Below are 12,171 nucleotides of genomic sequence, written 5' to 3'. Positions count from 1 at the left end.
CTTCCTCTACTCCCTCTTCACCCATGACTGCAAACCTGTTGATGGTTCCAATACCATCATTAAGTTTGCAGATGATACCACGGTGATCGGCCTCATCAAATACAACAATGAGACCGCTTATAGGGAGGAGGTGGTTCGTCTGGCTGAGTGGTGTGACAACAACAACCTGCTGCTCAACACCGAGAAGACTAAGGAGCTCATCGTGGACTTCAGGAGGAACGCTGGCCCACATCCACCCATCTACATCAAGGGGGTGGTGGTGGAGCGTGTGAACAGCTTCAAGTTCCTGGGTGTCCACATCTCCGAGGGTCTCACCTGGACGACCGGCTGTTCCAAACTGATCAAGAAAGCTCACCAGCGTCTTTTCTTTCTGAGGACTCTGAGGAAGAACCACCTGTCCTCAGATATCCTGGTGAACTTTTACCGCTGCACCATTGAGAGCATCCTGACCAACTGTATCACAGTCTGGTACGGGAGCTGCTCTGCCTCAGACCGGAAGGCGCTGCAGAGGGTGGTGAAAGCCGCCCACCACATCACCGGAGCACCACTTCCTGCCATAAAAGACATCTACAGGAAGCGGTGTCTGAAAAGGGCTGGAAAAATCATAAAAGACTTCAGCCACCCAGCACACAGACTCTTCACCCTCCTGCCCTCTGGGAGGCGCTACAGGAGCCTCCGGACTAAAACCACCAGGTATCGGAACAGCTTCTTCCCCACAGCTGTCACACTCCTGAACTCTGCCTCTTGACATCTGAATAACAACAACAGTCTGTATTCTCATACACACAACAACAGCACATGGACTGTAACACCACCACCTGCACTTTCATCCGTTAGCCCACTACTGTACAAACTGTACACATAATCTTCTATCTACTGTTCATAAGTACTCACATACTTATATATATTTTTTTTTTCTTTTATATAGCTGTTTATACCTCTTCATATTATAACCTGTTCATAGTCTGTACACTCACAACCTGTATATATTTATACCTATAGCATATTCAAAGCAACTTACTGTATATTGTACTATATATATCTACCAATTTATTTTTCTTGCTAAGCACTTCTGGATAGATGCAAACTGCATTTCGTTGCTTTGTACCTGTGACATGTGCAATGACAATAAAGTTGAATTCTATTCTATTCTAATTCTATTCTATTCTAAAAATTTGTTTTGTTGTGTTTCCTTGACTGATGAAGCCTTCCGGATCAAAGGCGAAACATTTCAGCACAAAAAAAAAAAGAAACTGTCCAGATGACCTGACTGAAAAATGTTGCATTGTATACCTGGATTATTGAGCATGGACTTTGTTACATTTAAATGTGTGTTGATTTTATATTGAATCAACGTTAAGGAATCAATATTGATTAATATACATTTGACATTAAAATATTAAACATTTTTAAAGCATTTACTATGTGAAGCTCATTAGAAGAGTTCAGGGTGTTTTTTTTTTTTACCAAAGAGTTTCTTCTGATAGGTCTACATCATAACAAGTGTTATGATGTAGAAGTTTCTTCATTTAATATTGATGTTAAACACACAATATTGTTGGCAGACGATGGGTATTATGTTGTTCAAAATTATCTTACATTACCATATTTCCAAACATGTGGGAACACAAACTTACAAATGACAACATTGCATTAATATAAACTTTTATTTAGGAAAACAGTTATAGGTCAAAACAGCCAGCAACTTGTCCCTGAGCAAAAGGTGTGGGTGACATGGTGACTGATATTGTTTGTGATAACAGGTCGACACCATATGCCTTCTCAGAGATTAAAAAAACAACAACAACCAGATAAGGCAATTGTAACACAGTGTCAGAGGTCTGAAAGTATCACCATGGCTTTGAGAAATTTCTACAATCTTTAAAAATTGTTTTCTGTCAAGAGGGTGGGGGTCATATTGTCACCGTTATCAACGACCAGGGGAACGCCAAACTATTTTCGCTGTCTCCTCCTCCGGACCGGGTCCGACCCTCAGAAGTAACAGAGTGGCCCGTCTTTGAAGCGCTCCTCCGAACTGTTTTCGCTGCCTCCTTCTCTGGCTCCATCAGGTAAATAAAACTATAAACTACGTCTCATACCAACATTAAGGCTGCCAAGAAGTTATACTCGACTTAAAGCGGTAGGTCAACTCAAATACAAACACCATGCTAATGTTAGCTCGTATTTTTTTCTTAGACAAACGACCCAAAATGGCTAATAATGTTAGCCAGGCTCCATGATGTGCTTCTTCATTCACCACCGAGTTCTCCAAGGGAAATACGTTAGTGGAACTGAATGAAGAGTGCCACAGAACGGTCACAGCAAATATTGTGAAAAGGTTTCTGTAGGGTTTCTGGGTTTTTGTTCTGTCTCTGTCTGTTTCCTCGTTTCCAGCCCTCAGTGTCTTCCCTTGTGTGCAGCCCGTCTCACTGTCTAATGTTAATCACTGCAGGTGTCTGTCATTGTCCTAATCAGTGTGTGTATTTTTGGATTTGATATCTTTTATATCTTTTGACAAGCCTTGACATTTCTTTGATGATGTGAAATGATGCATTTTCTACAAGGTATGTGCGTGTAAAATCATACACTAATTACTCCATGTTATATATAATCTTACAAGTGCTAAGTATAATCATACAAGTTCACATTTGATATAACTCTGAGGGAAACAGAGACAGGTAAGATATTTATTCGTGCAGCAGGAAACAATCCTTCTTTGTTCATCTGAGCAGAGCAGCTGAGAGTGAGGGCCCAGCAATGTGACACACGGCGTACACATTGATTAAACATAAATAACGCTAAAACACAAACATTCATATACTTTATACTTAAAACAGATGGAGTATTTATGCTCTCACATTAATAATAGTTCAGACACACAGAAAACGTGTTTTAAAGCTTTACACAGACGAGAGCCAGAGTAAGTGTCCTGTGTTCCAAAACAAAGCTCATAAATCAACCCTTATCAGTAAAAGAATGAGCAAGGCCGTCTGGAGTAACCATGGATAAGATCTGCTCCTGACTGGCTGAACAGGGTGTCACTCAGACCATCAAGAGGTTTTGACACCCAATCACAAGTCTGTCCGAACCCGAAAGGGCGGGACATGAGAAACCTATAAATCTCGCTCAGACACAAAGTTTAGTTGAACAAACATCGGCTGATTGACCAGGCAAGGTTTACTCTGATTTTGTTCCTCAGACTGCACACTGATTATATGTAATATCTGCATACTTTAACTTTGTCTCAATTAAATCTTTTATACTAAGGTGAAGTGCTCCTGAAATTCGGTGCGTGAACACCCCAAAATCCTTCAAATGGTGACCCCGACGTGATATTCTTCGAGTACATGAGGAGTGGTGAGATTCGACCCATGAGCAGATTGGTCATTCGCATCCAGAGGGGAGGTGCCTCACATAAAAAACAGGTAAGCGGGTTACCTAAGTTGGCCGAAAGGCCCAAAAACTCTGCTATTCGGCCGTAAACCAAATTGAAGCCTCTGGATGAGCATGGTGGGTTCTGTCTCCTGAAATAAAGGAGGAATAGCAGCTAAATGTTAATATAATAACTAGAGGCATTGAGCACGGAGCTTAAAGTGTGCAGAATAATAGGATAATAGAGTACAAATAACAAAGAGAAGCACTAAGACTAAGGTCAAAGAGAAAAGTGAAGATAAGAGATAAAAAAGAGAGTAAGAAGGCCAAAGAGAAAAAAAGAGAGTAAGAAGGCCAAAGAGATAAAAAAGAGAATAAGAAGGCCAAAAAACAGAAATAAGGGAAGAAAAAAATCCTAGTAGTATCTCTGCAGTAGCGCGCCTCCTATCGGTCGACGGGCCGGTAGTTAAACGAGACTGGGTCACGTGAGCTCAGCTGACGTCAGGCTGGGGAATTGAGGGACCCTTTAAACGTACGGAATTGGCGAATAAAACTAGGATTAAAACACGAGTCGGGGACCGTGGAAAAATTTGTAAGAGGAGAAATCACGCTAAAATAAATAAATAAAAACCTCAAAAATTAAAACTCCGCCCACGAGGCGATGCAAAAAAACCTCAAAATTTAAAACTCCGTCCACGAGGCGATGCAAAAATAACTCAAAATTTAAAACTCTGTCCATGAGGCGATGCAAAAAAATCTCAAAATTTAAAACTCCGTCCACGAGGCGATTGAAAAAATTTAAACAATTAAAATGTATAAAAAAGAGTGAAGAAAATATAGTTATGGGGGAGTGGTGGCGCAGAGGTTAGAGAGGTGGGCTTGTATCCGAAGATCGCTGGTTCACGCCCCGGCCCCGACAACATCAAAATTGTGGGTGGGGTAGGTGAAACACCCACACTTGCCCCCACCCTCATTCGCCCCACACTGGGCCCATGAGCAAGGCCCTTAACCCCCACCATCTGCTCCCTAAACAGGTCTCTCTTGAAAATGAGTTCTCGTGGCTCAATGAGACTAACCTGGATAAATAAAGGCTAAATGAAAAATGAAAAAAAAAAAAAAATAGTGTTGTTTAAAGAACAAGGAAACAGAGGGGAGACGCGCAGACTCGACTGTCTGTGTGTGTGTGTCTGTGTCTGTGTGTGTGTGTGTGTGTGTATGTGTGTGTGTGTGTGTGTGGGTGTGTGTGTGTGTGTGTGAAACGAGGAGGCTCATCTCTGTGTGTGAATAAACGAGCAAATCTGATCAGTGTTTGAGCGGTGCAACAAAAAAGCTGACACTGTTTTGGGTCGAGGCTTGTGTGGGCTCCGATCAACGCGCGGTCAGCAGCTCGTGGAGTGAAAGGATTAAAAAATAAAGTTTGAGGGCCGTATGAGAGTGATATATGCTGAATGAGAGATGGAGCCCCTCGAGCAGAGTAATATGATATATAAAACCGTGAAAAAACAAGCAAATCGGGTAGTAGCGGTAATCAACCGAGTTTATGCAAGAGACGGAGCAAGAAGGAGAGAACTAAATGAAATATTGACACAGCTGGTCAAAAAAGAAGATGAAAACTCCAGACAACCACTCACAAGAATAGTGTGGGACAGATATATGGTGCATGGTCACCATGCAGTCTGAGGAAAGGCCTGAGAATGAGGGAGTGGAGGATGAGGAGGAGAGTGTAAGTGTATGATAGCTGAAATTATATACATTCTCCATCCATCCATCCATTTTCTTCCGCTTATCCGGGGTCGGGTCACGGGGGTAGCAGCCTAAGTAGGGAGGCCCAGACTTCCCTCTCCCCAGCCACTTGGGCCAGCTCTTCCGTGGGAATCCTAAGGCGTTCCCAGGCCAGCCGAAAAACATAGTCCCTCCAGTGTGTCCTGGGTCTTCCTCTGGGCCTCCTTCCGGTGGGACGTGTCCGGAACACCTCACCAAGGAGGAGTCCAGGAGGCATCCTAAACAGATGCCCAAGCCACCTCAACTGGCTCCTCTCAACATGGAGAAGCAGCGGCTCTACTCTGAGTCCCTCCCGGATGATCGAGCTTCTCACCCTATCTTTAAGGGAGAGTCCAGACACCCTGTGGAGAAAACTCATTTCGGCTGCTTGTATCCGAGATCTCATTCTTTCGGTCACAACCCAAAGCTTGTGACCATAGATGAAGGTAGGAATGTAGATCGATCCGTAAATTGAGAGCTTTGCTTTTTGACTCAGCTCTTTCTTCACCATGACAGACCTGTACAGCGCCTGCTTCACTGCAGACGCTGCACCCATCCGCCTATAGATCTCACGGTCCATTTTTCCCTCATTCATGAACAAGACCCCAAGATACTTGAACTCCTCCACTTGGGGTAGGACCTCCTCCCTGACCCAGAGAGGGCACTCTACCCTTTTCCGGCTCAAGACTGTGGCCAGATTTGGAGGAACTGATCTTCATCCCGGCCTCGTTGCATTCGGCTGTGAACTGCTCCAGTGAAAGCTGTAGATCAAGATCTGATGAAGCCAATAAGACCACATCATTTGCAAAAAGCAGAGACGCAATCCTAAGGCCACCAAAACGGATCTCCTCAACACCTTGGCTGTGCCTAGAAATTCTGTCCATAAAAGTTATGAACAGAATCGGTGACAAAGGGCAACCTTGGCGGAGTCCAACTCTCACCGGGAACAAGCCCGACTTACTGCCGACGATGCGGACCAGGCTCTGACACTGGTCATACAGGGACCTAACAGCCCATATCAAAGGGCCCGGTACCCCATACTCCCAGAATATCCCCCACAGGGTTCCCCGAAGGACGCGGTCGAACGCCTTCTCCAAGTCCACAAAGCACATATAGACCTGTTGGGCAAACTCCCACGCACCCTCTAGGACCCTACTGAGAGTGTAGAGCTGGTCCAGTGTTCTACGGCTGGGACGAAAACCGCACTGCTCCTCCTGAATCCGAGGTTCGACTATCCGACGGACCCTCCTCTCTAGAACCCCCGAATAGACCTTACCAGGGAGGCTTAAGAGCATGATTCCCCTGTAGTTGGAACACACTCTACGGTCCCCTTTTTTTAATAGGGGGACCACCACCCCAGTCTGCCAATCCAGGGGAACTTCCCCCGATGTCCACGCAATATTGCAGAGTCGCGTAAGCCAACACAACCCTACAACATCCAGAGCCTTAAGGAACTCCGTGCGAATCTCATCCACCCCTGGGCCCTGCCACCGAGGAGCTTTTTAACCACCGAGGAGCTTTTTAACCACCTCGGTGACCTCAGCACCAGGGATTGGAGGGCCTGACCCAGAGTCCCTAGGATCTGCTTCCTCAGTGGAAGACGTGCCGGTGGGATTGAGGAGGTCTTCAAAGTATTCCACCCACCGACCTACAACATCCCGAGTTGAGGTCAGCAGCACACCACTCCCACTATAAACAGTGTTGGTGGCGTACCGCTTTCCCCCCTGAGATGCCGGATGGTGGACCAGAATCACCTCGAAGCCGTGCGGAAGTCATTTTCCATGGCCTCTCCGAACTCCTCCCATGCCCGAGTTTTTGCCTCAGCGAGCACCTGAGTCGCATGTTGCTTGGACTGTCGGTACCCATCAGCTGCTTCCGGGGTCCCACAGGCCAAAAAGGCCCGATAGGACTCCTTCTTCAGCCTGACAGCATCCCTCACCGACAGTGTCCACCATCGGGTTCGAGGGTTGCCGCCACGACAGGCACTGACAACCTTGTAGCCGCAGCTCCGGTAAGCCGCTTCGACAATAGAGGCACGAAACATGGTCCACTCAGACTCAATGTCCCCGACCTCCCTCGGAACATGTTCTAAGTTCTCCCGGAGGTGGGAGTTAAAACTCTGTCTCACAGGAGACTCTGCCAGACGTTCCCAGCAAACCCTCACAATACGTTTGCGTCTGCCAGGTCTGACGGCATCCTCCCCAGCTCCGTCCCTCTCTTCACCCGAGTGTCCAAGATATGTGGCTGCAGATCAGATGAGATGATGACAAAGTCGATCATGGAACTGCAGCCTAGGGTGTCCTGGTGCCAAGAGCACATATGGACACCCTTATGCTTGAACAAGGTGTTTGTTATTGACAATCCATGACGAGCACAGAAGTCCAACAACAGAACACCACTCGGGTTCAGATCGGGGGGCCGTTCCTCCCATCCACACCCCTCCAGGTCTCACTGTCATTGCCCACATGAGCATTGAAGTCCCCCAGCAGAACAAGGGAGTCCCCAGGAGGTGCACTTTCTAGTACCCCCTCCAAGGACTACAAAAAGGGTGGATAATCTGAACTGCCGTTTGGTGCATAAGCACAAATGACAGTCAGATCCCTTCCCCCCACACGTAGGCAGAGGGAGGCCACCCTCTCATTCACCGGGGTGAACCCAAACACACAGGCACCAAGTTGGGGGGCAATAAGTATGCCCACTCCTGCTCGGCGCCTCTCACCAGGGGCAACTCCAGAGTGGAAGTGTCCAGCCCCTCTCAAGGAAACTGGTTCCAGAGCCAGAGCCATGTGTAGAGGTGAGTCCGAATATTTCTAGCCAGAACCTCTCAGCCTCACACACCAGCTCAGACTCCATCCCCACCAGTGAGTTGACATTCTAAGTCCCAATAGCCAGCTTCTGAAGTCCAGGATCAGACCGCCATGGGTCCCGTCCTCGGCCACCACCCATCCCACATGGCACCCGACCCCTTTTGCCCCTCCCACAGGTGGTGAGCTCATGGGAAGGGGGACCCACGTCTCCTCTTCGGGCTGTGCCCGGCCGAGCTCCTTGGGTAAAAGCCCGACCACCAGGCTCTCACCCGCGTGCCCCACCTCCAGGCCTGGCTCCAGAGTAGGGTCCCGGTGACCCACGTCCGGGCAAGAGAACATTAAGTCCATTTATTTTTCTCTTCATCGGGGTCTTTGGGCTGCACTTTGTCTGGTCCCTCACCTATGACCTGTCTGCCATGGGTGACCCTACTAGGGGCGTAAAGCCCCTGACAGCATAGCTCCTAGGATCATTGGGACACTCAAACCCCTCCACCACGGTAAGGTGGCAGCCCAGGGAGGGGTATATACATTCTCAATCTTAATAATGATCACGCCTTTAATAATCCCTTTTTACTGATGATACTGATGAACCTGTTGTTTATTTAGGAACCACCTCCCTGCAATCTGTCCAGAAAGTCTCCACTGGAGAAGCTTTTTGCTGAGGAAGAGGCACAACGTAATGTCACAGCTCCATGCCCATGAAGAAACAAGTGGAGAGAGGGCTGCACATGTACCAGGCCATTCCACCAGCCATTATGTCTGAGGACCTGCTGCTGGTGGTGGAACCAACACAAGACTTATCCTTTGCTGTCAGATCTTGCTTTTTCATATTTGTGTTCAGGCTTCGTCCACACCCAGCAAACATGTGTTCTCCACTGCAGGAGACACTGTCTGTCCAGAACACTCACACATACTGCCTGAGAAGCAGATATGATCATTTTCCTCAACAATAACTGTTTCTGATTTTATACTGTACCTGCTGCTAATCTGGACTGGGTTGTACAAATTGTTCTTTTTTTATAATAATAATAATTTTGTTTGATATTCTGCAGCAGGTTAGTCCATCAGTGGGAGCTCAGTAACATGGCTGCAGCAACATGGCTGCAGCATCACACACTGTGACATGTGGAAATGTGTTTCCATGAGGTTTTCCAACATAAAGCTCACCTGTGAAAGTGTACCCCTGTGAAACGATTACGGACTCCGTATTTTTCTCTGGCCCCCTCCCCAACCTGACCAGCGATGACATGTTTAGCCGTATGTCGTCGTTTAACCACTGGGTGTCCAGGTGGTGTTCTGACAACGACATGGGCTACATAGATAACTGGAGTTATTTCTGGGGAAAACCTGGTCTGATGCGGAGAGATGGCATCCATCCCACTTTGGACGGAGCCGCTCTTCTTTCTAGAAATATGGCTGATTTTGTTTATCCCCCAAATTATTAACAACCCAGGGTCCAGTCCAGGAAGCAGAGTTGTAGTCCTCCACACCTCTCTGCTGCTTCTCCTCTGTTACCCACCCACACCCTCATTGAAACAGTGTCAACTCGCCCACGGCTCAAATGAAATAAACCAAAAATCAGCTCTAAAAATATAAACCATAAAAATCTGATTAAAATAAACACAGTTACTTTACCAGAGCAAAATTATAAATTCACTAAATGTGGATTATTGAACATCAGATCTCTTTCCTCTAAATCCCTGTTAGTTAAAGAACTGATAACTGATCATCATATTGATTTATTCTGTCTGACAGAAACTTGGCTACAACAGGAGGATTTTGTTAGTATAAATGAATCCACTCCTGTTAATTATTTAAATTTTCATGTTCCTAGAACAACTGGCCGAGGTGGAGGAGTAGCTTCTATTTTTCAGTCAGGATTGTTGATTAATGCCAAATCAGTTATTAGTTATGATTCTTTTGAATCGCTGTCCCTCAGTCTTTCTCATCCAAAATGGAAGTCAGAAAAGTCACTTTTACTAGTTATTTATCGTCCACCAGGGGCTTACTCTGTTTTTGTCTGAATTCTCAAAATTCTTATCTGACTTACTATTAAATACTGATGAAGTCATAATAATGGGTGATTTCAATATTCATGTAGATGTTGAAAGTGATAGCTTAAGCATAGCCTTTAATAATTTAATAGACTCATTAGGTTTTACCCAAAACGTCCACACATCTACTCATTCTTATCATCACACTCTTGATTTAGTTCTGACCTATGGTATAGAGATTAAGGACTTGGTAATAGTTCCTCAAAATCCTATTCTGTCCGACCATTTTTTAATAACCTTTGAGTTTACATTAAATGACTACACAGTCACTGAGAGTAAATTTCATCTCAGCAGGTGCTTATCAGAAAATGCTGTAACCAAATTTAAACAATCTTTTCCATCAATGTTTTCCTCTGGCTTACAGAGTAATGCATCAGAGAACAGTGACTTAGATCATCTAGTTGATCATCTTACAACTTCAATGCAAACTTCACTTGATAAAATTGCTCCACTGAAAAAGAAAGTAATCAATCAGAGGAATCTGGCTCCTTGGTTCAATTCTGAGTTACATACTTTAAAGCAGGCATCTAGAAACCAGGAGAGAAAATGGCGCTCTACTAATGTTGAAGAATTTTATTTAACTTGGAAAGATAGTCTGCTAACATATAAAAAAGCTCTCCGTAAAGCTAGAACTTTATATTACTCATCTTTAATAGAGGAGAATAAAAATAACCCTAGGTTTCTGTTTAGTACTATTGCTAGACTAATTAAAAGTCCCATTTCTGTTGAACCATGTGTCCCTATAACTATAAGCAGTGATTACTTCATGAGATTCTTTATAAATAAAATTATTTCAATTAGAGATAAAATTCAAACCATCCTTCCTTCTACTATCTCTAGTTCCCTGTCAAATGAGGCAACTTTAAAAATTTCACTAGAACCTGATTTATGTTTGGACAGTTTTTGTCCTGTGAGCTCTCTGAATTGTCAAAAATAATAACATCATCCAAACCATCCACATGTCTGCTAGATCCCATCCCAACCAGACTGTTTAAAGAGGTATTTCCCCTTATTAATGTCCACATTTTGCATCTACTTAATTTGTCTATATTGAATGGTTATGTACCACAGCGCTTTAAGGTTGCTGTAATTAAACCTTTACTTAAGAAGTCTGACCTTGATTCAGAAATTCTGGTCAACTATAGACCTATATCTAATCTAACGTTCATCTCAAAAATTCTAGAGAAAATAGTTGCAGGTCAGTTGCGTGAACATCTACAAAGAAATAATCTGTTTGAAGAGTTTCAGTCAGGGTTTAGAACTCATCATAGCACAGAAACAGCACTAGTAAAAGTAACTAATGATATTCTCATGGCCTCAGACAATGGACTTGTGCCTATACTGGTCCTGTTAGACCTCAGTGCTGCATTTGATACAGTTGATCACAATATTTTACTACAGAGGCTTGAATATGATATTGGGATTACAGGAACAGCTCTAACATGGTTTAAATCATATCTGTCTGATAGATTCCAGTTTGTAAATGTAAATAATAATTTCTTCTTCATACACCAAAATTAGTCATGGAATTCCTCAGGGCTCAGTGCTTGGGCCAATACTCTTTACTTAGGACTACAAGTTCCACAAGCTTCCCCTTCCCAGAAGTAATGATGCCGCAACCGCGGATTCTGCCTCTGAACCCGAACCAATGCAGATTGGTACGACTCAGCTTTCTCCCAAAGAGCGACAGCGCCGCCTTAAGGCCAACGCCTGCATGTACTGTGGAAAGAAATATCATGCGATTGCTGCCTGCAAACTATGGGGAAAAGACAGAGCCCACCAGTAATACAGGAGATACTGGTGGGTACCACTTCTTTGTCTCCTGAGAAGACTCTGTCTACCGACTATCATTTGCATTAACTCTGTCAATTTTCCTATCCAGGCATTGATTGATTCCGGTGCAGAACAGAACCTAATCAGCAGAAACCTGGTGGAGGAACTAAATATCCCCACAACCAACTTAACACCAGCTATCACCGTCTCTGCTCTCACTGGGCAAACCATCTCTTCCATCTCATTAAAAACATTAAAGATAATGTTTGTTGTATCTGGGAATCACCGAGAGACGGGTGAGTTTTTGTTTTCGACTCTCCTACACCTCAACTTATCTTGGGTCATCCTGGCTCAAATTACACAACCCTCAAATTAACTGGGTCGAAAACAGAGTTGAAAAGTGG

Source organism: Nematolebias whitei, chromosome 9, assembly GCF_014905685.2.
Source record: "Nematolebias whitei isolate Nwh7 chromosome 9, NemWhi1, whole genome shotgun sequence".
NCBI classification, from domain to species: domain Eukaryota; kingdom Metazoa; phylum Chordata; class Actinopteri; order Cyprinodontiformes; family Rivulidae; genus Nematolebias; species Nematolebias whitei.
The sequence above is the reverse complement of the archived record's forward strand: the minus strand, read 5'-3'. Positions refer to the sequence as shown.